This window comes from Crocuta crocuta, unplaced genomic scaffold, assembly GCF_008692635.1.
Source record: "Crocuta crocuta isolate KB4526 unplaced genomic scaffold, BGI_CrCroc_1.0 scaffold348, whole genome shotgun sequence".
NCBI classification, from domain to species: Eukaryota; Metazoa; Chordata; class Mammalia; order Carnivora; family Hyaenidae; genus Crocuta; species Crocuta crocuta.
The window spans coordinates 6,568,522-6,591,552 of NW_027529573.1; the positions used below are offsets into that span (position 1 = coordinate 6,568,522).

A 23,031-nucleotide genomic window follows, 5' to 3' on the forward strand; every position below is an offset into this window, starting at 1 on the left:
CTGTTATAAACTCTTTCTAAAATAGAAGATTAATGAGAATCAGAGATTGGGAAAAGTTAATGTATGTAAGGTCTCTCTGCAAGTAGTAGGTCTGGAAATCGCAGCAGGGATTGTTGATTTAAGTCCACAACTCCTCCCAGTACTTCAAGCTGCCCCTTCAGAACTTAAAAAATATGAAACTCTTTAATAACATACAATTTAAAAATGCTTTTAACATGCTATTTAAAAACCATCTTACCTCTTTCTTTCCTAGCATTTCCCAGGATATTCATCATACTGACTTCTTTTCCTTTGCCTCAAAATAATCACCTCTGCTCCTTTTAGAAAAATCCAGCATTGAATGCATCGTTTCATGTTGTCTATGGTTCGATACCTCTGAAAACTTGTCCCATTTATTATTCTCTCCACCTTACCTTCAGTTTCCTTCTCATGGCTTATATTTCCCATCCCATTGAACATACATTCAGGATTTCCTGTTTCTAGAAGAGAACTTCCGGTAATGGTGTTTCTCACTCCGCTGCCTCTGCTTCCATCTTCTCGATGCCCCCTCTAGAATCCTTGAGATTTAACTTTGTCCCTGTTTTCTATACTCAATCTGTTTCTCAAAGTGCACTGCTGACAGAAATTAGTAAGGAAGATACCCTTTTATTTTCTTGTCAACTTCTTCCTGGAGATCCGTCTTCTCTCCCTGTCTTTCATGTCTAGGCAGTGTTTCTTGTGTCCTCTCACCTGTTCCTCTAAGTCTCAGGTCTTTTCTTAATTCTCTGACTCTGAAGTTTTAAATTCTTTATACTTCTCTCCTGGCCCTCTCCTTCCCTTTGTTTGTGTCATTTCAGTGGTGAGCGTTCTTTTGCATCTACATTTCAAGCTATGATCACATTTTTTGAGTTCATGACAGAAATTTACAACTTTACTGTTATACAAATAGAGTTAATTTTAAAGCAGTTGATTATCTAGTAATCTTACTATCATTGGTGAAGCAATACATTCTAATTGCTTGAAGTGTGTAACTTCATTGTGTCCTTTCTCAAAAATTTGTTTTCCACTTGTCAAAATCCTAATTATTCTTCAAACATTACAAAGTACCAAATTACTTATTTTATTCATGTATTTTAATATAGTGTGTACGTGATAATCTTTTAAGGTCCTGGAAACTCATCATCTTGTAATTGTCAGAGTATATAGAATATAGAAAGCATTAAAAATATTTGTTCAATGATTTAGGTAAATAAAACACTGATTCAGTGGCCATGTGGAAATATTCCCTCAATGAACATTAACTTATGCATTCGATACATATTTCTAGAGTGCCTGTTATGTGCCAGGCACTGAGCTAGTTATAGAGAACACAGAAAAAATAAAATTTCTGTACCTCAGGAATGCAGGAGTAGTGTGGAGGCACATAAATAATGTATTACAGTGAATTCTAGGGTAGAATATTGAAGAAACATATGGAAGTATTTTATAAGTCAAATTGACTAGTCAGCAAAATGCCTGTTTATTCAAGGTTAAGTAGTGTATTATATTGCTTTCTATTGAAGGGGAGAAGAATATGCCACCCCAAAATATGCCACTTTGGCATACTGATTATTTTGAATTAAAGTTACTTCAACAGCCAGTGCAAGAATGACATTCTGACCCTCCTATGTTCCCCTAACTGTAGGAAATCTGTCTCCTATGTGAAAGGGACCCTCCCTTTCAAGAAGGGATATTTAGGGTCAAGAAGTCTGTATAAAAACAAGACTTATTGCTTCTTTACTGATTTTACTTCCCCCAGCCCAAATTCTTTGGTCTTATGAATTCTTCACGAATATATTTTTCTTCATTTAAAAGTCATAAAAGCTGCCTGCTTTGATTACTTCTTTAAGCCTCATATCTTTGGGGTTTTCATATGTACAATTTCAAATTTGTTTTTGTTTTTGTTTTTGTTTTTGTTTTCTCCTGTTAACCTATCTTATGTCAATTTAATTGTTAGGCCAGCCAAAGAAACTAGAAGGAAATAAGGGAAACATTTTGCTCCCCTGCACGATTTTCCCATTGGATAGTTTTGGTTTTAGGCCCTTAGTGTTATTAGGCTATTTCTCTATTTGTATACTGTAAAACACACACAAAAATATATACATATATAACATATACAGACATACTCATTTAAAATATGGTGTTCATAAAAATAATTTGATGGTATTTCAACATGTGCAATATAAATAAAACAGGTAAAATCAGTCATTGACTATAAGCACAGAGAATTAATTAGCAAACTATTCTGGCTGCCCTTTCTGCAAACTACTGAATATTTCAAAGGCAGTATCAAAATTGTTTTATTAAATGAGTAAAATAATTGAATGACTATTTTTAAAAAATTAAAGCTAAGTCAACAAATTCTCAAAATTTTAAGGAGCATAAAATCATCAAACATAATAATATACACAGACACACAGACACTATATTAATTACATAATAATTATAATGAATTAATGATACCAAATATTTTATATAATNTTATATTGTATATTTTCTATAATTAATGATATTAATTATGTAATTAATATACATATTAATTATATTGTGGTTACTTCCATAATTATTTGTGACTCAGTTTGCTCTCTTTATAAAAGTTAAATTATGTGCTTATTTTCTCCAGTGGTGAAATACAAATAATGATATCCTCTTTTTGAAACAATAACTCAAAGGGAAAAAAAAGAACTACACAGTGGGAGAACTAGGTGCACCTGAAGCTCAGATAATTGTTAATAAATGAAAGAAGCCTTTGTGACAGAAGGGTATTCAGAAAAATATCTCAAATGTATGAACTCTTATGTGCCAGCACCGAGCCAAAACCAATGTGTATGAGAGCCAATAGTGTATGTAGCAGAAACAATGGTATAAGAGGTGTGAACACGGTTCTCATAGATTTACAATCTATTTGGAAATACAAGACTAACTCAGTAAATAAAGAAGCGGCACTCCATTGTATTCAGTGTTTTTTGAGTGCTCACTGCAATGCTTCTAAAATTTTTTCACCAAATTACCAGAGAAACCATAACATATAACCTCAGTGTGGTGTGTGTGTGTGTGTGTGTGTGTGTGTGTGTGTATGTTAGAGACAGAAAGATAGAGAAGAAGAAAGAGAGAAAATGGGAACAGAAAGATTAAAGTTTATTTTTTGAGCAACATTCTTAAAGAGTGTCAGGAGATATGTATTGAAAAGAATGGACATTAACTTTTATATCCCCCTCACATTTCCTTTTTTATTATTCCTAAATTCTCTCCTCCAGCAACCACCAGTAATTAGATATAAATCCATTAAATGAGAATGACGTGCTTGCTGATCTTTAAGATTAGCAAAGAAACGGGGAAAAGCAGTGAGAAAAGTTGGGGTGCAGAGATAAGGTTTTCATTGTGCAGCCATGCTTAGGGTAGGAGGAAGTCCCTCAAAACATAGATCAATGGTAGATGTTAAAGAATAATGTAAAATATATAAAATATATTAAAAAATCTATGCCCTGGAAAGTTGGGTGGAGAAGCACATCAAGGGCAGCTTGTTAGGAAACATTAATCACAAAAACCACTACAACTGAACCTCTAGAATCTGTAGATTAAGAGAGAATGAAGAAAAGAGAAATAGAGTGGGAAGAGGATTTAGTGGAGCGTCTTTGATCAAACTAGCAGGTTCTAGAGGTGTTGATTCTTTGTGACACCTGATGTATACTCACCTCTACTACATTCACATGGTTTTTTCCTGAATCAAATGCAGATCTTGAAGCAATTTTCCCAATTCTTCATAATGTAGGCCAGTAATTGTCAAATTTACTTTTGGCTTAGAATTATTGGAGATACAGACACTGGGCTCAAACAGAGAGTTTAGGCCACTAGTTGTGGGATGGGACTAGATAATTTGCATCGCTGCCAGTGCTGATGCTACTGGTTTGGGAACCTCACTTGGAGGACAACTGCTACAAGGTGATCTTTGTTACTACAAAATAGGCATGTACTAACCATGGGTTTAACCGTAGGTTACTTTTCCAAAAAAGACTTGAGTATGTCCAGTTCCACAGACCAGTCTACATTTTTGAAAATAAAATCATGACATGCAAATATCTTAGCTGGAACACTTTAAAGGGTAAAATTTATTCAAACCTGGACCATTGTCTTCACAAATAAGAAATAAATGGATTCCAGTAATCATTGCAATTACCTGTTTTTGCTCATGCCACAAGCCAAAATGAGAAAGTAATGATGCCAAGATGGAGGAGATTTCCTTGGTAGAAGTCAATCAAATCAACTTCTGACAATATATGACTGAATTCTATTTATGTGACAGAATTGTTCCTGCAGTAGAGGGGGGAAGGTAATCTAAACTTGCATCGAGTTGCATTTTCTTTATGACAAAAATCATGCTATATTGCCTATTGGTATCTCAGCATTATTCCATTTAACTTTTGCCATCTTCTCTGTATTACAGAGGCTGGAGGCCAAGAAAACACATATCTCAGACTCCATTCCCCTGCAGAGCTCTGATTTATATTGTACCAAAGAGAGGCTTTTGCACAAGATTTAGGAGAAGGTAAGTCATGACTGCTCCTATTGTGGCAAGCACGTGTCTGGCCCCCTGAACACAGGCAAGAGGGGTTTGGTAGAGAGCAGGTTTGTGTGCTTTGGTGGGGGGAAAGTGTAACATTTTACCAGTCATTTCTTATTTTTACTCAATTTGATACATCAGGTAGATAAGATCACTGCTGGGTACTCTGTACAGTTCCAGAATTTCATTAATTCCTGTAGAAGAGAGATTTCCTGACATCCTTGTGGTTATTGCAGACCATTTTTTTAATTTTCCAGATTTTATTTTTGTCATATATTTGATGGTACAATCTACTGGAAATAGGATATTAAGGAAGCGTACTGTATCTTATACCAATGAAAGCCAACTGTATACAGGTAAAATGGTATCAAATAAGTTTGACTTTAATGATGTTTAAATCTCATTGTAATCCTGCTGACATGAATAAAGAATTATTGCTGTTCATTTGTTTCTTGGGGGAAGTTTTCAAGACTTTGGTGACAAATAATTTACACTTAGTCTCTAATTCACAGCTATGTTTCCAATTTCAAACTTTTCTCTCCAGCTTTAATGACTGGTACACAATTGTAGATGGATGAACTGGGGGTAAAAGAGACACATTTACTGTCACAGACTACTAAGTCACACTCACTGTTGATGTTTTTTGTTTTTTTTTTTTTGCTTACCAACACTAACAGGTCTGGCCTTTTCCACTTTAGAGTCATTATTTGATTTTCAAGAGAGCATGGTGGTTAGTTCTTTGTTATGAATCTAACAGTTTCAGAATTTATAACCCCAAGAACATTTCTCTCAAAAACACATGTAATAACACTCTTAACACTTTCAAAAATGGTGTTCAGCATCAGCACGGACACTTCTTTGAGATTTATAATCCTGATTGGTTTTTGTTATTGCTCAAAACTATATCCTTCTAAGACCTCGAGATACTTTCTAAATCTAATGTCATGGAGAGAGTACAACAGTATATATTCCAAGGTTACAAATCATCGATTGCTTAAATCTCAAATTCGAGGATTGAATAATAAACATTGTTATCTTATGGTCACAATTTCTTTGCTTACATTACTCTTGCAAGATCATAATGCCTAGACTAAAAAATTGGCTTAGCAGTGACATTTCCTGGAACTAGTCAATCATTACTATTTGTACAAATAATAACAAATTTCAAAGTCTGGTTCACCTGTACACTTTAGGTGGCAGAGGCTGCATGGGCACAGAATGCTCTGGACGAGAGGTACTGAGATAGAATTCTAGCCTCCAGTTTGTCAGTAATGAGGTATAGTCCCTGGGCAATGTGATCAGCTGCAGCTTCATTCAGTCTCAACGTTCTGTTCTGCAAAACAAAACAACTCTTTAAGGGTAGATGAGAAGGCCTATCACAAGTATAACATTTTACAACACTTACAATTTCATAGTGTGTACTTGGTATAACTTTATTTACTTTTAGAATAAGCTTTTAAGAAAAGTCTTGAATGTAATTGTTTCATTGGAACAGATCCGTGCTTTTATATACTTATTCTATTATATAATTGCAGTAAGACTGATATTCAATCAAGGATCTATTGTTACAAGCAAAAACCATACTCCCACATGGCAATTAGTTCACAGAGCTCTCCCTCCATAATGATAACCTAGGCCAGTGATAAATCACTTAAAAGAAAAAAAAAGATTTCAGAAAAAAAAGACTTCTATTTGGAGTATATATAACTAACTGGCTTTCACAAAGAACTGTGCACTTCAAAATACTGACTTACATTTACCATGACAGTTGGCTTTGGATTAATTGTCACATTTCACCAGATTTGTGTTGGAAATAGCTGCAGAAGTTCCTGAAACATTCTTGTACATCTAGGACCAGTGCAGAAAGTAAGCTATCATTCAGGCACTCTACAATTAGTGCTTGACACCCAGGATTAGACAACAAAGAAACTCTGTCACTCAGTCCAGGACTAACTTTTTTCATTGGAATGACCTTTTCCCTTAAGACAAGTGCCTTGATGGATCCTGACATTTGGGACAAAATTTAAAATAAAATAAAATAAAATCTAAAAAGGTCAAAAGTTTTCTAAAACCATGTTGTATAAAATGTTTGGATCTTGCTAAGTGACAGCTAAAAGAACTCTAGGTACTATTAAACGCAAACATTCTTTTTCCCTTGCATTAATGCAACATTAAGATGGTTCCAGTTTGAAATAAAAGTCAAGAATGCAAGAGACATCATTTCCCTAGCAGCAACCTTTTTTTTTTCATTCTCTGTAGATGGTTTGTGAGATTAGTAACCTGACAGCTAAAAATAAACTCCAGTATCCATAGGATTGTGGAAGGGGAGCAGATATTGTTAGGAAAATCTAAGCCTCAAGCACCTGTGTGACACAAGGAATAATTTTAGTTCAATTAAACTGAAGAAGAATTTCTATTTGTGCATCTGTTATTCAATATTTATCAATCCAAGTCCAACATGAGAAGATATTTTTCTCCTGAGTTTGTAGTGGGGATCCTTCTCCCCACTGATACAATTTCTATCTTCAGTGCAAAATCACTAGAAAGGGATTGATTTATTCATCAACTAGTCTATAAAGTAAACAACAAGTTTGATTTATATTCTCTCCTCATCCGGACAGCCAATTCATTCAACAAAAATCAAATAGATTTTCTAGCAGACACTGCATTCATTTGTTCATTCATTTGCTGGAGGCTTAAAGGATGAATTGAGAAACGAAAGGATGAATATCCCAAAGGGAAGGATAAGAAGAGCAGAGATTATGCACCATAAACATTTCAAGTGGCCTCTGGCCATCCCCCATACTACCATTGACAAAGTACAATGCGTGCCTTCATCTTGCTTAGGCCAAGTGGCTCCTACCCTCTGGTCCACAAGGCCAGAGCATTGTGGGTGTAAGGGAAGCATCTGAATCTGCAGGTGTGTGATCCTAGAGAAGCATAGAATGCCAGTAATGGAATGAAACTTAGGGGTTACAAATGAGGAAACTGAGGCTTAGAGATGTGATCTAGCTGATGGAAAGGCACAATTGGCGATAGCAATAATGTATTTTGAATGTTAGGCCATAAGATGAGAAAGAAAGATATAGATTAAGGGGGCAGTGGAAGTTAGATTTGGGTGATGGGCAAAAATATTGAGTTGAATTGGAGGGGAAGTGTGGCTACTATTAATCTGTTTATTTTCAAAGCCTTTTTTTCCCAAGAAAGTGACTGATACATAGTAATGAGTGTAAGTAATAAGAGTAAGAAGGTGATAAGAGAAATAAAATGAGAGAATCATCTGTTAGGAAATCAAGGACTGAGAAAGGAAATGCCAACAACTTTAAGTGGGATAGGTTGAAAAGAGGTTATGGTTCAGGATATAAAATATTTCACTCAGAGTTATGTAAATTAATCCACTAAGGTTTTTGTTGTTGTTGTTTAGTTTATTGTCCTGTTTCTTGTTTACTTCTGAGCAAAAATAAATGGAATGCAGACAAAATCATCTAGGAGAGGTGCAGAGAAGAAAAGACTTTTTAAATTGTGATTCTTAATCCCATTTCTGGGGCTAATTTAACTCTTTATTCATCACAGCTCTTAGTAATATGGCTTTTTATTGGCCATTCCCTATATGCATTCATTCATGTATGTTTAAAAATCAGGAAGGATTTCTAAGCTTCTTTAGGTAAGGTTAGAAAGGTTTAAAATAAATAGCTCTCTATGGGAGTAATTTGGGATATTGCAGGCCCAGTTACTTAGAATCACCTGCTGAGATTTTTTTTTAATTTATATAATATCTCTCCTCTGTCAAATCCTGATAGCTTTCCCCCCACTGAACCCCTCCCCTTTGTCAGTGGCTCTCAATTTCCTAATGATTTACCATTACCTATGGAAGTAGATACAGCCTTTAGGTATATGGAGGAAGAAAAAAAATACTTAAAACCCAGCTGACTTATACCATTGAATAACCATAGAAAGAAAGAAACCATAGAAACTTGGTTTATTTCTGTTATGAATTAAACATAAACAAAAACAACAAAATAACAAAATTCCCAAAAAAGCGGCTGGATTTCTCTTTAAACTAAATATTTTTCACCATCAATCTATTTGGAAGATTAGTTAAAGAGCTTTGAAAAAGAATGAAATGGAGATTCCTTTTACTAAACAGTTTTTCTTTTAGCCAAACAATCTCATTCTGGCTAGTGTGAAGGCAAAGAATAACACAATAACCATTTGTTATAACAATAGCAATTTGTTATTCTTAATCATTGTTCTAAGAACAACACACTTGAGTCAAGTAGAACAAATTTAGATGATAGAAAACCAAAAGAAATGGGCCCAATTATAAATGCATACCCTATTGAATGGCCACAAGTTTGTCAGTTCTAGCTGCTTTTCCATGTCACAGTGTAGGTCTAGCAATATTAAAGAGTAGCCAGTAGGGGCACCTGGGTGGCTTAGTGTCTCAGGTCATAATCTCAAGGTTCATGAGCCCCCTGTGGGCACAGAGCCCACTTTGGACTCTGTGTCTCCCTCTCGCTCTGCCTCTCCCCCACTCATGCTGTCTCTCTCTCTCAAAAGTAAATAAACATTAAAAAAAATTTAAAGAGTAGCCTATAATACAGGCTTTAATGTAAAATCTTACATTTAAAACTGTTAGCAATTAGGGCACCTGGATGGCACAGTTGGTTAAGTTTCCATCTTTGGCTCAGGTCATGATCTCACCATTAGTGAGTATGAGCCCTGCTTAGGACTCTGTACTAACAGCTCAGAGCCTGGAGCCTGCTTCAGATTCTGTGCCTCTCTCTCTCTGCCCCTCCCCCACTCATATGTACACACTCTCCCTCAAAAATAAACATTAATTTTTTTTTTAATTTGCCAATTAAATTCCATCTTTAACAACTATGCTGTCACACAAAGTACATCCGAAGGCCACTCAGGGACCACCAGTTTTTAATCTCAGTGTTTAGAAAATAAAAATTTCCTTTATTTTTCTCATCTTCCTCTTATAAGTGACTATCTAATTTGAGTTAGTTACATGGTAGTCAGGTCTGTATGGATCCTGGAATACCATTCAAAGTTGACTGAAGGAAAAAGTATATAATTGCTCTGGTCTAGAGTGGTGAATCCCAGTTTTTTAGGGTTTTCTACCAAGCCATAAAATTCCAAAATAAATGTTGAGGACTTGCCAGCCAAGAACATTAAAACAAAACATAAATGATTAAAATGCTAGATACAATTACCATAATTAAGTGCAAGGATTTAACATGTTTTATTAAAAAGTGAGCAGTCCTGGTTACCTGGGTGGCTTAGTCAGTTAACCGTCAGACCTAAGCTCAAGTCATGATCTCATGGCTTGTGGATTCCAGCCCTGTGTCAGACTCTGTGCTGATAGCTCAGACTACTGACTACTGACTGCTGTAGATACCATCACTGTTTAGAAAACTCTGCTTTAAAACTTCCAAAGTTCTAACTGTAGATTGTTAATTCTAAACACAAATGATTTTGCCCCTCCCTCTTTGGATGGAATTTGACAAGTGAGGAAGTGAGTGGTTGCTACTGATGCTTAGTTGGTAGCGGCCAGATATTCTGATAAACATCTTACAATACACAAAACAGTCTCCTTAAAGAATCATCTAGCTCAAAATGACAGCAGTGCTGAGGTTGAAAAACTCTGGTTACTCGATTGGTCCTTCACTGACAGGCAGGAATAGTTGCCTGTTGGCATTTCTTCCCTTAATCCCTGGGCACCCCACTACATCACCTTCCTTATCTGTACACCATCCTGGTACATTTAATTGGCTTATGATAGGATTATTCCACGGACATCTAAAAGCACACCTAAGCCAAAAAAACATTGCAAATATGAGTTTGGAAATAAATTAATGCAAGTATTTTTCAAATGTCAAATATGCTTACAAATTATCCTTTATAATTATAAATCCAAAATTCATGAATATATTTGTATCATACATAATTGTTGAGAATATTTTTCATTGTTGAGGTAAAGTTCATATAACATAAGACTAGTCATTTAAAAAGTGAGTAATTCACGGGCATCTGAGTGGCTCAGTTGGTTAAGCATTCAACCTTAGCTCAGGTCATGATCTCACAGTCTATGAGTTTGAATCCCATGTGGGACTCTGTGCTGACAGCTCAGAACCTGGAGCTGTTTTGGATTCTGTCTGTCTGTCTGTCTGTCTCTCTCTCTGCCCCTCCGCAACTCAAGTGCACTCTCTCTCTCTCTCTCTTTCAAAAAAAAAATATTAAAAAAAATTTTTTTAATTAAAAAGTGAATAATTCAGTAACATATACTACATTCATAGTTTTGTACAACCATTACTCTATCTTCCAAAACATTTATCCTTCTGAAAAAAGACCCTGTACCCACTAAGCATTGCTCCCCATTTCTTTTTCACCCCAGCCCTAAGAACCTATCTATCTGTTTCCTATTTCATATCATGAAATAATAGATATTTCATGTAAATGGAATCACACAATATGTGACCTTCTTTTTATGGCTTGTTTCAGTTCGCATATTTTCAATGTTTATTTGCATTGTCACATATATCAGTGTATCATTTTGTTTTATGGGTAAATAATATGGCATTTTATGGATCTGCCTCAATTTGGTTTCCCACTCATCCAGTGATAGACATTTGGGCTGTTATTTATACCTTTTGGTTATTGTGAGTCATGCTGTTATGAATGTGTGTGTACATGTATTTGTATAAATACTTATTTTCAGTTTTTTAAATGATTTACTTAGGAGTAGAATTGCTCAGCTGTATGGCAATTTTATATTTAATTTGTAGGGAACTGCCAAACTGTTTTCCACAGAGACAAAACCATTTTACATTCCCACCAGCAATTGGTGAGAGTTCCAATTTTTCTACATTCCCACTAACACTTTTGATTTTCTGTTGTTTTGACTATACCTGGTGGATATACCCCATTGTTTTGATTTGCATTCCTCTAATTACTAATGACTTGGAACAGCTTTTCATGTGCTTATTGACCATTTAAATATTTCCTTTGGAGAAATGGCTATTTAAGTTATTTGTTTACTTTTTAGTTGAGTTGTTTGGTTTTTTTATTCTTGAGTTGTAAGTGTTCTTTATATATTCTGGATACTATACCCTTATTAGATATATTATTTGCAAATATTTTCTCTCATAATGTAGGTTTTTTCACTTTCACTTTCACTTTTTTTATAATGCTCTTTGATAAACAATTGTTTTATGAAATATAATTTATCTGTTCTTCCTTTTGTTGCTCATGCTTTTGGTATCATATCTAAGAATCCACCACTAAATTAAAACTAAAAGTACCAACAGCTAAATGCCACCAATTGCCCAATCATACTACAGGCCTGACTTCAAAAACTTTAAAAAATTTTTAGAAATTCCAGCTAGTAAAGCATACATAGTCCTAAGAAAAACAAAATGTGAATACAGCAAAAATTAGTTCCAGGAAATCTCTGCTGACCATAATTAATTCAGAGAATCAATCAGAACTAATGTTGTCTATTGTAAGATACATAACTCATTCCTCAATAATAGGTTACAATCAATATGTCTACCAGGACTAGAAGTTCATTGTTTAATACATCTGCAGGATCCATGTAACTTGAAATGTTCTTATTTTTATGTATTTTGCTTTGATGGATTTTTTTTTTCTGAATCTAAATTTAAGATCTAGAGCCTAACAATAAGAACAGTGCTTTTTCTGAAAGTGATTTGAAATCAAAGTTCCTGGAAAACCCAAGCATAGGTCCTCATGTCCATTCATTTTACAAGGCCAGACAAATAAAGGCTGTAGACATGGACAGAATTGAATATCTCTTCCTTACTCTTCCTTATAACATGAATTTTTTTCTTTCTTAAAAAAAAGATCCATGGGGCACCTAGGTGGCTCAGTCAGTTAAGCATCTGACTTTGGCTCAGGTCATGATCTCAGGGCCTGTGAGTTTGAGCTCCATGTTGGGCTCTGTGCTGACAGCTCAGAGCCTGGAACCTGCTTCTGACTCTGTGTCTCCCTCTCACTCTCTGCCCTCCCTCACTCATGCTCTGTTTCTCTGTCTCAAAAATAAATAAACATAAAAAAATTTTTTTAAAACCCATTACCAAACCTAAGGTCATAAAGATTTGTCTTTATGTTTTCTTCTAAATTTTTATGGTTTCATACATGGTTTCAACTATTATATTTAGGTCATTTATCCATTTTCAATTAATTTTTGCATATGGTATGAGGTAGGTTTTTTTTATCCTTTTGTATATGGATATATAGTTTTCAGCAATTGAAGAGACTATTATTTACTAACTGAATGGACTTGACACCATTGTCAAAATTCAGTTGGCTAGACATGTATGGATATATTACTGGACTCAATTCTATCACATCAATTCATATGTCTGTCCTTATATCAGTGCCATATTGAGTTATTTTAGATTTACACTAAATTTTGAAATCATGAAGTGTGAGGTAAGTATTTTTTATACATAGCACTGTGCATGGTATTAGGTAAAAGTGGAAAGAAATTAAAACAAGATATCTGCCTTCTTTGGGAAACAATTTATATTCAAATGAACAGAAAAATATTAATGCATGATAGCATATGACTAAATACCAAGATGTGTTGTTCACATAATGAGAATCATAGAGTCAGAGAATAGGGAGACACAATAAACCAATATGGCTGAAAGTATTTTTAAAGCTCAAATGGAAACTAATATCTGCTTTCATGGATTCCTAGATATGATACCAAAAGGGTCAGCAACAAAAGGGAGAAAAGATAAATTGTACTTTGTAAAACAATTGTTTATCAATGGCTTATTGACACAATAAGCTGAAATGGTTGATAGTATTCTTAAAGCTTAATGGGAACCTCAGCCATGAGTGAAAGAGAGGAGTATAGATTAAAGTAATTTTTTACGTGATTCATTTCACTTTTCTCTATGAGTTTTCTTTTCTTTTCAGTTTATTTATTTATTTTCAGAGGGAGAAAGAGCGAGAGCGAGAGCGAGACAGAGCATGTGCATACACAAGCAGGGGAGAGGAAGAGAGAAAGGGAGAGAGAAAATCCCAAGGCATTGAACCCAACTCAGGGCTCAGTTCCATGAACCATGAGATCATTGTCTGTGCCTAGATTAAGAAATGGATGCCTAGGAGCACCTGGGTGGCTCAGTCGGTTAAGCATCTGACTTCGGATCAGGTCATGATCTCACGGTTTGTGGGTTCGAGTCTGGCATTGGGCTCTGTGCTGACAGCTAGCTCAAAGCCTGGAGCCTGCTTCTGATTATGTGTCTCCCTCTCTCTCTCTGACCCTCCCCTGCTCACGTTCTCTCTCTCAGAAATTAAAAAAAAAGAAAAGAAAAGGAAAGAAAAAAGAAATGGATGCTTAGCTGACTGAGCCACCAGGTACCCCATCTCTATGTATGTACATAGATAAGCTGTGTAGCTTATCATAACCTGATATTACTCTGGCTTTTATGCATGAGAATTTGGTAAATTAGTAATGACGATCAGAGAAACTAGCTTCTTTTGAACTGTGCAAGTGATTGAGTCGTAATAGGTTCTAGAAGCGAAAGATCTATGAATAGTGCCAATATTGTTCATACAATCAAGAATACCTTTCAAGCAGGCTCTAACTCATTCTTTAAGACCCCCATTCTGCCCTAGATTTGTTGAAAAACTCTGTTCTCCCAATCTTTTCCTGTACTGAGAGTAACCTCTATTACTCCTCTTGCTTGCTTTTCATCACATGTGTGCATGCTTTCTGGTTTTACCATCACAGTAAGAAAGCAAGTGTCTACATATGCAAAAATGATCAGTAAATTTATTAAAACAAAGTAAGCACAATTCAACCTCCTTTGCCTCCCAGTATTTGATAAACTTAAGGGTAGTTTCTTCTTTTTTTTTTAATGTTTTATTTATTTCTGAGTGAGAGAGAGGGCAGTGGAGGGTCAGAGAGAGTGGGAGACAAAAAATCTGAAGCAGGCTCCAGGCTCCACAGCTTAGAGTCTGACATGGGGCTTGAACCCCCACAGACCATGAGATCGTGCCCTGAGCCAAAGTCGGACGCTCAACCAACTGAGCCACCCAGGTGCCCCAAGGCTAGTTCCTTCTATCATCTTTGATTATAACTTCTTTTCTTCCTTCCTCCCCTCCGTCCCTCCTTTTCACTTTTGGAATCCATCTGCCTACCAATGCAACTCCCTGCTTCTACCACAACTTTAGACCCTTGTCATTATTCATTCAAACAAGGTAGTTAAAGCTCAGATTTCAAATAATTCTTCTCTGTGTTTTCTGAAAATGTTATTAGAGAAGGTGAGTTTCTGTGAGAATTATGGCACATTATGCTCAACCAATCACTTTGTGCCAACTGTTGGAGACTCAGCAGAATAGTTTTCAGTCTAATCTGCATCAAAGTCCTCATCTTCTCTTTTAAAAAACAATGGAGGAAAAATGTCTATTCATATTTTCTGCCCTTTTCTTAACTGGATTTTTTGTTTTTCTGGGTGTTGGGCTTGATAATCTCTTTATAGATTTTGGATACTAAGCCTTTACCAGATATGTCATTTGCAAGTATCTTCTCCCATTCTGTAGGCTGCCTTCTAGTTTTATTGATTGCTTCCCTTCATTGTGCAGAAACTGTTTAACATTTTTCAATGTTATTTATATTTAAGAGAGAGAGAGAGTTGGGAAGGAGCAGAGAGAGAGAGGGAGACACAGAATCCAAAGCAGGCTCTAGACTCTGAGCTGTCAGCACAGGGCCCAACACAGGGCTTGAACCCAGGAACTGAGATCATGACCTAAGCCGAAGTTAGACGCTTAACTGACTTAGCCACCCAGGTGCCCCCATAAACTTTTTATCTTGATAAAGTCCCAATAGTTCATGCTAGTTTTTGTTTCCCTTGCCTCCAGAGACATGTCGAGTAAAAAGTTGCTATGACTGAGGTTAAAGAGGTTACTGCCTGTGTTCTCCTCTAAGATTTTGATGGTTTCCTATCTCACATTTAGGTCTTTCATCCATTTCTAATTTATTTTTGTGTATGGTATAAGAAAGTGGTTCAGTTTCATCTTCCTCATGTTGCTTCTCACGGTGTTTAGTTTTTCCAACACCATTTGTTGAAGGGACTATCTTTTTTCCAGACACAAATAGACATTTTTCCAGAGAAGACATCCAGATGGCTAAGAGACATGAAAAGATGCTCAACATCACTTATCATCAAGGAAATACAAATCAAAACCACAATGAGAAATTACCTCACACCTGTCATATTGGCTAAAATCAACAACTCAGGCAACAACAGATGTTGGCAAGGATGCAGAGAAAGAGGCACTGCTAGTGGGAATGCAAACTGGTGCAGCAACTCTGGAAAACAGTACAGAGATTCCTCAAAAAGTTAAAAATAGAACTACCCTATGATCCAGCAATTACAGTACTAGGTATTTACCCAAAGTATACAAAAATACTAATTCAAAGGGATACATTCACTGTGATGTTTATAGCAGCATTATCAACAACAGTCAAATGATAGAAAGAGCCCAAATGTCCATCAACTAATGAATGGATAAAAAATATGTGGATATATCTATATCTATCTATCTATCTATCTAGATATCTATCTATATGTATGTATATAGATAGATAGAAATCTATATATAATGTGTATATGTATATGTGTGTATGCAATGGAATATTACTCAGCCATCAAAAAGAATGATATCTTATCATTTGCAACAATGTGGATAGAACTAGAATATTTTATGCTAAGTGAAATAAGTCAGAGAAAGACAAACACCATATGATTTCACTCATAAGTGGAATTTAAGAAACAAAACACATGAACATATGGGAAGGAAAAAAAGAGAGAAGGAAGCAAACCATAAGAGACTCTTAACTATAGAGAGCAGAGGTTTGATGGAGGGCAGTAGCTGGGGAATGCACTAAATGAGTGATAAGTATTAAGGAGAGCACTTGTTATGATGACCATTGAGTGTTTTATATAAGGGATGAATCATTAAAATCTGCTGAAAAAAATATTACTCTGTATGTTAACTAACTCGAATTTAAGTAAAAATTTGAAACAAACAAACAAAAATTAATAATAACAACAGCAACAAAAACCAGTGGAGGAAGCCATTGAGGTTGCTTTGTCTTAACCCTGTAGCACGTTACAGTATGTTTCTAAGGTGATGGTGTGGCTTACAGAGCCCAAAGGAACTTTTATGCTATATAATACAGGGTCTCTCACACTCAAAAATAAAATGAAAATACAGAAATAATTTAGTTAATGGGTTTATAGCTGCCCATTCTTTATGTAAAGTTTAGAAAATTAGTCACTAGATTTGCTGGGGTTTTTTTAAAGTTCGGAATATTTTCCTATGATAAATATTACTAACATATTTTCTTTTGGTTTAATCTTTTGTTTTTTAGGTTTATTTATTTAGATAAAGAGAGATAGTGGGGGAGAGGCAGAGAGAGAGGAAGAGAGAGAGGACCCCCAGCAGGCTTTGGATTATCAGCCTGGAGCCAGACGCAGGGCTTGAACCCCTGAACCATGAGACCATGATCTGAGCTGAAATCAAGAGTCTGTCATTTAACCAGCTGAGCCACCCAAGCACCCCATTCTATTTTTTATCTTAAGGGAAAAATGTGTGTGTGTGTGTGTGTGTGGATGTGTGTGGTATACATATTAAATGAAATGAAATATCTCTTAGGTGACCCCTTTCCAAAAAATCACCAAAGTCTAGGGTGCCTGGCTGGCTCAGTCAGTTAAGTGTCTGATTTCAGCTCAGGTCATGATCTCAGTTTATGAGGTCAAGCCCCCAGTCAAGGTCTCTGCTATCAACGCAGAACCCAACTTCAGACTCTTTGTCCCCCTCTCTCTCTGCCCCTCCCCTGCTCACTTGCTCTCTCTCAAAAATAAATAATAAAAAAAAATCACTAGAGTCTAAGTTAATAAAAATTGTGAGTTTCAAAAGAAATGGTTTTGCCTAAGATTCATATAATTGAAGAAAAAAGTGTTCCCAAGTAGTGTATTTTAAAAACTCCATTCTGGCATATACTTGAATTTCTACGATAATAATTACCAAACAGAATTGGTCTTCCTGTACTTGATAGATAGCCTTATGAATATACAAAGACATTCTCATAACCATGAGCTGTGTAAAAGCATGTACATTTGAAATGGAATATAAACATCTTGGGTTGCTTCAGTCCTTAGAGGCTGTGGAGGTCTGATGGAACAGAGAGGGAGCACTGATTTATTGCAATGCTAAGTATTATACTAGGGATGTCTGTGATCCAACTCTGGAAATATAGAGCTCATCTAAAGCAGAGCCTCCCAAGAATTGTATTCTAATGCAGGCATAGACAGAATTTTTGATGCCACCTTGGTTTCCATAGTTCCTGCACCCACACATAATTGAATATCATGTTGGGGTTGTAGAGGCACAAATGCAGCCCCTCCATGCTGCCCATAACAGCAGGTAATGTAAGTGCTTTGGAAATGTGAAGGCTCATTTTAGGAAACTCATCTGTGCCTAATTCCTCTGTGGAGCAGAGTGCCTAGCTTTGGGTGTTTCTCTCCATTGTGATTTACCTTCTCTTATTTAAGCTATCTGTGTGGGTTTGATAAAGCTGCTAAACCACTCTGAATCTTACGTTGTTTAACTATAAAATGAGAAACTTCAACACGGTGCTATTAAAAGTCTAAATGCATGTAAAATCCTTATTGTATCATAAGGGAAATTAGCTAACATTTGTGTTTTGAATGATTTTATTACAATTTAGTTCAAAACCTACTTTTGAGAATTAACAGTAAGGTCCTTTGGGATAATTTTTGTAGGTAATAGAGCTGACTGCCTCTAAAGAGGGAGCTTATTGCTGTCCTATAGAACTTCTTATAATGATGTGTAGATATTCTATATCTGTGGATATAGCGTGTCAATACAGGGTGTCACTAGCCACATGTGGCTATAGTGTGAGTGAGGAACTATTTTTTATGTTAAGTAATTAAATTTAAATTAAAATAGCCATACATGGTTATGTATGCTGGATCAGCACAAATTCTAGCCTCTATCAAAAACTCTTGATACCATATGCATTTCTGAAGCAACTGCTTGCATAGTATCTTCTTTTTTAAAACCACAGTTTGAAAAACAAAAACAAGAAATAAAGATCAGTACATCTAGTATATCTTCTTACTATTATAAGACAATTGTACTCTTTGTGTTATCGACTGTGATAATCACTTGATATCATATGTTATTTAGGACGTTGTCCATGGACCTCAAATAGTGCACTGGCTACTAAAATGACAGGTATGGGGGGGCCTGGGTGGCACAGTTGTTTGAGTGTCTGACGCTTGGTTTTGGCTCAGGTCATGATCTCACAGTTCTTGAGTTCAAGCCCAACACTGACCTCTGCACTGATGAAACAGAGCCTACCTGGGATTCTGTCTCTCTTCTCTGCCCCTCGTCCACTTGTGCGCTCTCTCTCTCCTTCCCTCCCTCTCAAAAATAAATAGATAAACTAACAGGTATGTATATTAAATATCATATGACAGCTATGTATGTCTTGATACAGATAAGCACAGGGTGCTGCTAGAATCCAGAGAAAGTCATTTACTTCTGACTAAAAGCAAATACTTTCACAAAGAGGTTACATCTGAATTTGAAAAATAAAAAGAAGTAATGGGATATAGATAGTAGAAAAACTTCTGGATAAAACCAAACTTTCTGGATAACCAAAATTTCTGGATAAAATAAATCAAGGTAGTTTTAATATGCTTACAAAAAAAAAAAGAAAGAAATTTTCTATCTTTTTAAGAAGGAAAGGAAACTGACAACTACATTGGTAAATACACAAACTAACACTGCAGCTGCCACTGGACTGTACTGACCCTGGAGGTTATTGCTGTTTGTAGTCTAGAGGTTTGGGGTTTGAAATCTCCCCAGGATACTAGACAACGTCATGGGAGTATAAACAGAGACCTCCATAAACCAGCATCCTGTAGCAAAAGGCTGCACCCTTCGTGAAAGGTTGGACTAGCCACCAGAGAAGAGAGTCAACCAAGCAGTATCCTTAAGGTAGTGATTCTCAAACTTGGCTGCATATTAACATCACCTGGGGAGCTGACAAACAAACAAATGCACATCAGAGGAACAAAAAGCAAGGATGCCAAGGCCATGTCTGCCAGACTAATTAAATCAAAATCTCTGTGGGCATCCATCTTTATTTAAAGCTCCACAGGCAATTCCAAAGTGCAGCCAAGTTTAAGAACCGCTGTCGGAGGTGATCTTCTCTGAGAATTTAGAACTCTAAATATCACCCAAAAATGGGATTTAAATTTATTCTAAAGCCTTGAGCAGAAAATTATAATCAGAAAAACTAGCAAGAATATCTCCCCTAAATTGTTGATACTCCTGAGGCTCCTGGCAAAAGCACCTGTAGGAATATTCCCACAACTTGGAATGCAAAAGGAACTTTTCCAAAGTTGAACTAAAAGAAAAAACAAAAATCAAAACCAAACCCAAATTAAAAATTCCACAATGAGTAACACTCAGCAATAAAGGGCAAAATTAGAACTTCAAGGTGTCAACACAGTTGAATTATAATCTGAAGGAATATATAAACTATCTTTTATAATGATTTCTTAAAAGGAAAGGAGAAAAGATAAAAAAAAGAAAGAACTGTAAGGCCAGACAGCCATTATTGAAGTTTGATTTTGTGTCAGGCCATGTGAGGCACATTCTGTGGGTTTGGTGTTACTGGTAGCTTGAAAAATGAGAACAAAACAAAACCTAGAGGAGAATGTACATATGAGGGAATTTAGGGGTTATTTTTTCATTATTATTACTGACTTTTTAATTTTAGATATTTAGGTAAAACATGGCTTGTCACTGCATTGTCGCTAGGAAAGTTTTGCTAATGCACATTTAAGAGGCGAATGTAGAATATATAGCCAATAATTGTCATTCACAGAAGGAAGCAATGAAGCCCCTGAAGTTAGCCAAATGGTCCACAGCCTCTACTGCTCACCTGTACCTCCTGCTAGCATTTACCTCTGTAAGGTGACTTCTGAATCCCTTGACACCTGTAAATTTCCTTTCTCAATGAGGGCTGCAATGCTAACAAACTTAGTTTTAAATAGAGGCTGAATATATTCATATGCAGGAAGCAAATACCCAAAAGAAGAGAATAGTTGAACTTTTAGATAGATAGGAGATTACTAGGTCAATTAAGTACTTTATGTGGACATCAATTAAGTACTTTATGTGGACATGTTTTTAACTGGCTAATATCCCAATCTTTTCCTCTGTCTTTGATAACAATGGTGTGGTAGGTAATTTTATGTGTCAACTAGCCTGGGCCATGTACCCAGATATTTGGTCAAACACCCATCTTGAGATCCCCAGTGAAGGTGTTTTTAGATAAAATTAACACTTAAATCAGTAGACTTGAGTGAAGCAGATTAACCTCCATAATATGGGTGGGTCTCATCCAATTAGTTAAAGACCTTAAGAGAAAAAAAGATCTCCCAAGGAAGGGAGGATTCCACCTCCAGATTGCCTTAAGAATTGAGCTGCCGGGGCGCCTGGGTGGCTCAGTCAGTTAAGCCTCTGACTTTGGCTCAGGTCATGATCTCACAGTTCATGGGTTCAAGCCCTGTGTCGGGCTCTGTGCTGACAGCCAGCTCACAGCCTGAAGCCTGTTTCGGATTCTGTGTCTCCCTCTTTTTCTGACCCTCTCCTGCTCACACTGCCTCTCTCTCTCTCAGAAATAAATAAAACATTAAAAAAAAATAGAATTGAGCTGCAAAATAAACTTCCCTCAGTCTCCAGCCTGTCAGCCTGCCCTGCAGATTTTGAATTTGCCAGCCTCTATAATCTCGTAAACCAATTCCTTAAAATAAATCTCAGTTGATCTCTCTCTCCACCCCCCACCCCTTCCTCCCTCTCCTCTTGTGTGTGTATATCTATATCATATATATATGATATAGATAGATAGGTAGGTAGGTAGGTTTTGGTTCTTTTTCTCTGGAGAACCCTGACTAATATATATGGCAAATTTCATATTGGCTCCATTTCTTTGCTGCTTCCTCTATCTACAGTAATTTACATTTGACTTTGCAGTCTCTCCTATTGAAAATGGAATGTATTTTCCACTTCATAAGTTTGAGCTTGATCTTATGACTTGCTTTGACCCATGGGCTCTTAACAAATGTTATAGAAGCAGAGGCTTTAAAATGTGATTGTTTGATTTTGCTGCTTTCCTGCACCTCTACGATCTCCATCAGAAGACTATGTTCTGACTAGCCCAATGGCAGTTGGAGACAAGGGGACAGAGTTAACCCAGATCACTTAGGCCATTGTATGGGTGGCTGAAGCAAAGTATAGCTGAAGAAAAATATGAAATAAGGGCCAAGGCCACTGTGTAAGTCATCCACATGAATATTAAAGTCCTACTTATTTTGTCTAGGAATTAGAGAAATGATCAGCCTCTCCTTGAAGGAGATACAGGCCTTAAAGATAAGACAAAAGTGAAAATCATACTGTGTTAAGGGTTAGGGAATACATTTCTGCTTGAATATTTTTTGAAGTTAAGATTGAAAATATTATTTTCAGTAAAAAAGTACACAGTCCATAGAGTAATTTAAGTAACCCCTATACAGTTAGCTATGCAGGCAATAGAGCAAATTTAATGAAAATAAATTTGAACCTTTATCTTTGGGAAAATTTAATTCTGGAAATTAAGAGGACTTGACTGTTGAAGAAGATTGTTGGTCAGATTCACTTTTCTTGTCAATCATATCTTGTTAATAGTTGACTGCATGGCACCACTTCCCCATAAGCCCAAACCAAGGTGTTTTGCTTGTGTTCTTACCAAATATTTACTGTCTAGGCACATTCACTTGATTTATTAATTTGAATTTAAGCTTTTCTTTAGGTGTCATTAACATCAGAGGTAAGCTTAGCAGGCAGTTTTAACACCTTATGTATCTCCTTCACATGTGTTTTGTTTCTTTTTTTTTTTCAAAGAAGTGAAGGAAAATGATATTTTAATGATTAATGTTATATTAATAATGTTAAATTAATGTAAAATATTGTTTTGAAAATGTATGTGTAATCAAGCAAGATCAGGTGCTGAGAGTATTCCTGTCCTTGGAAATACTAAATATACCACAATGCAAATAAATAATAAATGTATGGTTTGTCATATTGGAGAGTGAGTCAACTAAGAAATGTTACTTTCTGACAAAGCCAGAAACTTTCATAATTTAACTTATTTACTATATTTTCTTCCTGTTTAGTTCTCAAAATTTCCTTGTATTCCACTCAAATCTCATCCCTCATTGCAGAGCTTTGGACTAGAACCGTCTAATCATGAACTCCAAATTTTTTGTGTCAGTTGCATGACATTATTTAACTTTCCTAAAGTCTAGTTTCCTCAATTAGTAATG

General features: G+C 35.9%; 1 long non-coding RNA gene across 2 annotated transcripts in view; it reads left to right on the forward strand.

Moving 5' to 3' along the window:
- Positions 1-4,477: 4,477 nt before the first annotated feature.
- LOC144229496 (uncharacterized) overlaps positions 4,478-23,031 on the forward strand; it is an 88,411-nt gene continuing 69,857 nt past the window's right edge. For both annotated transcript variants that reach the window (XR_013334502.1, XR_013334503.1), the window contains exon 1: positions 4,478-4,564. This is a non-coding gene — a long non-coding RNA (uncharacterized LOC144229496). The remainder of the gene's footprint in view (positions 4,565-23,031) is intronic.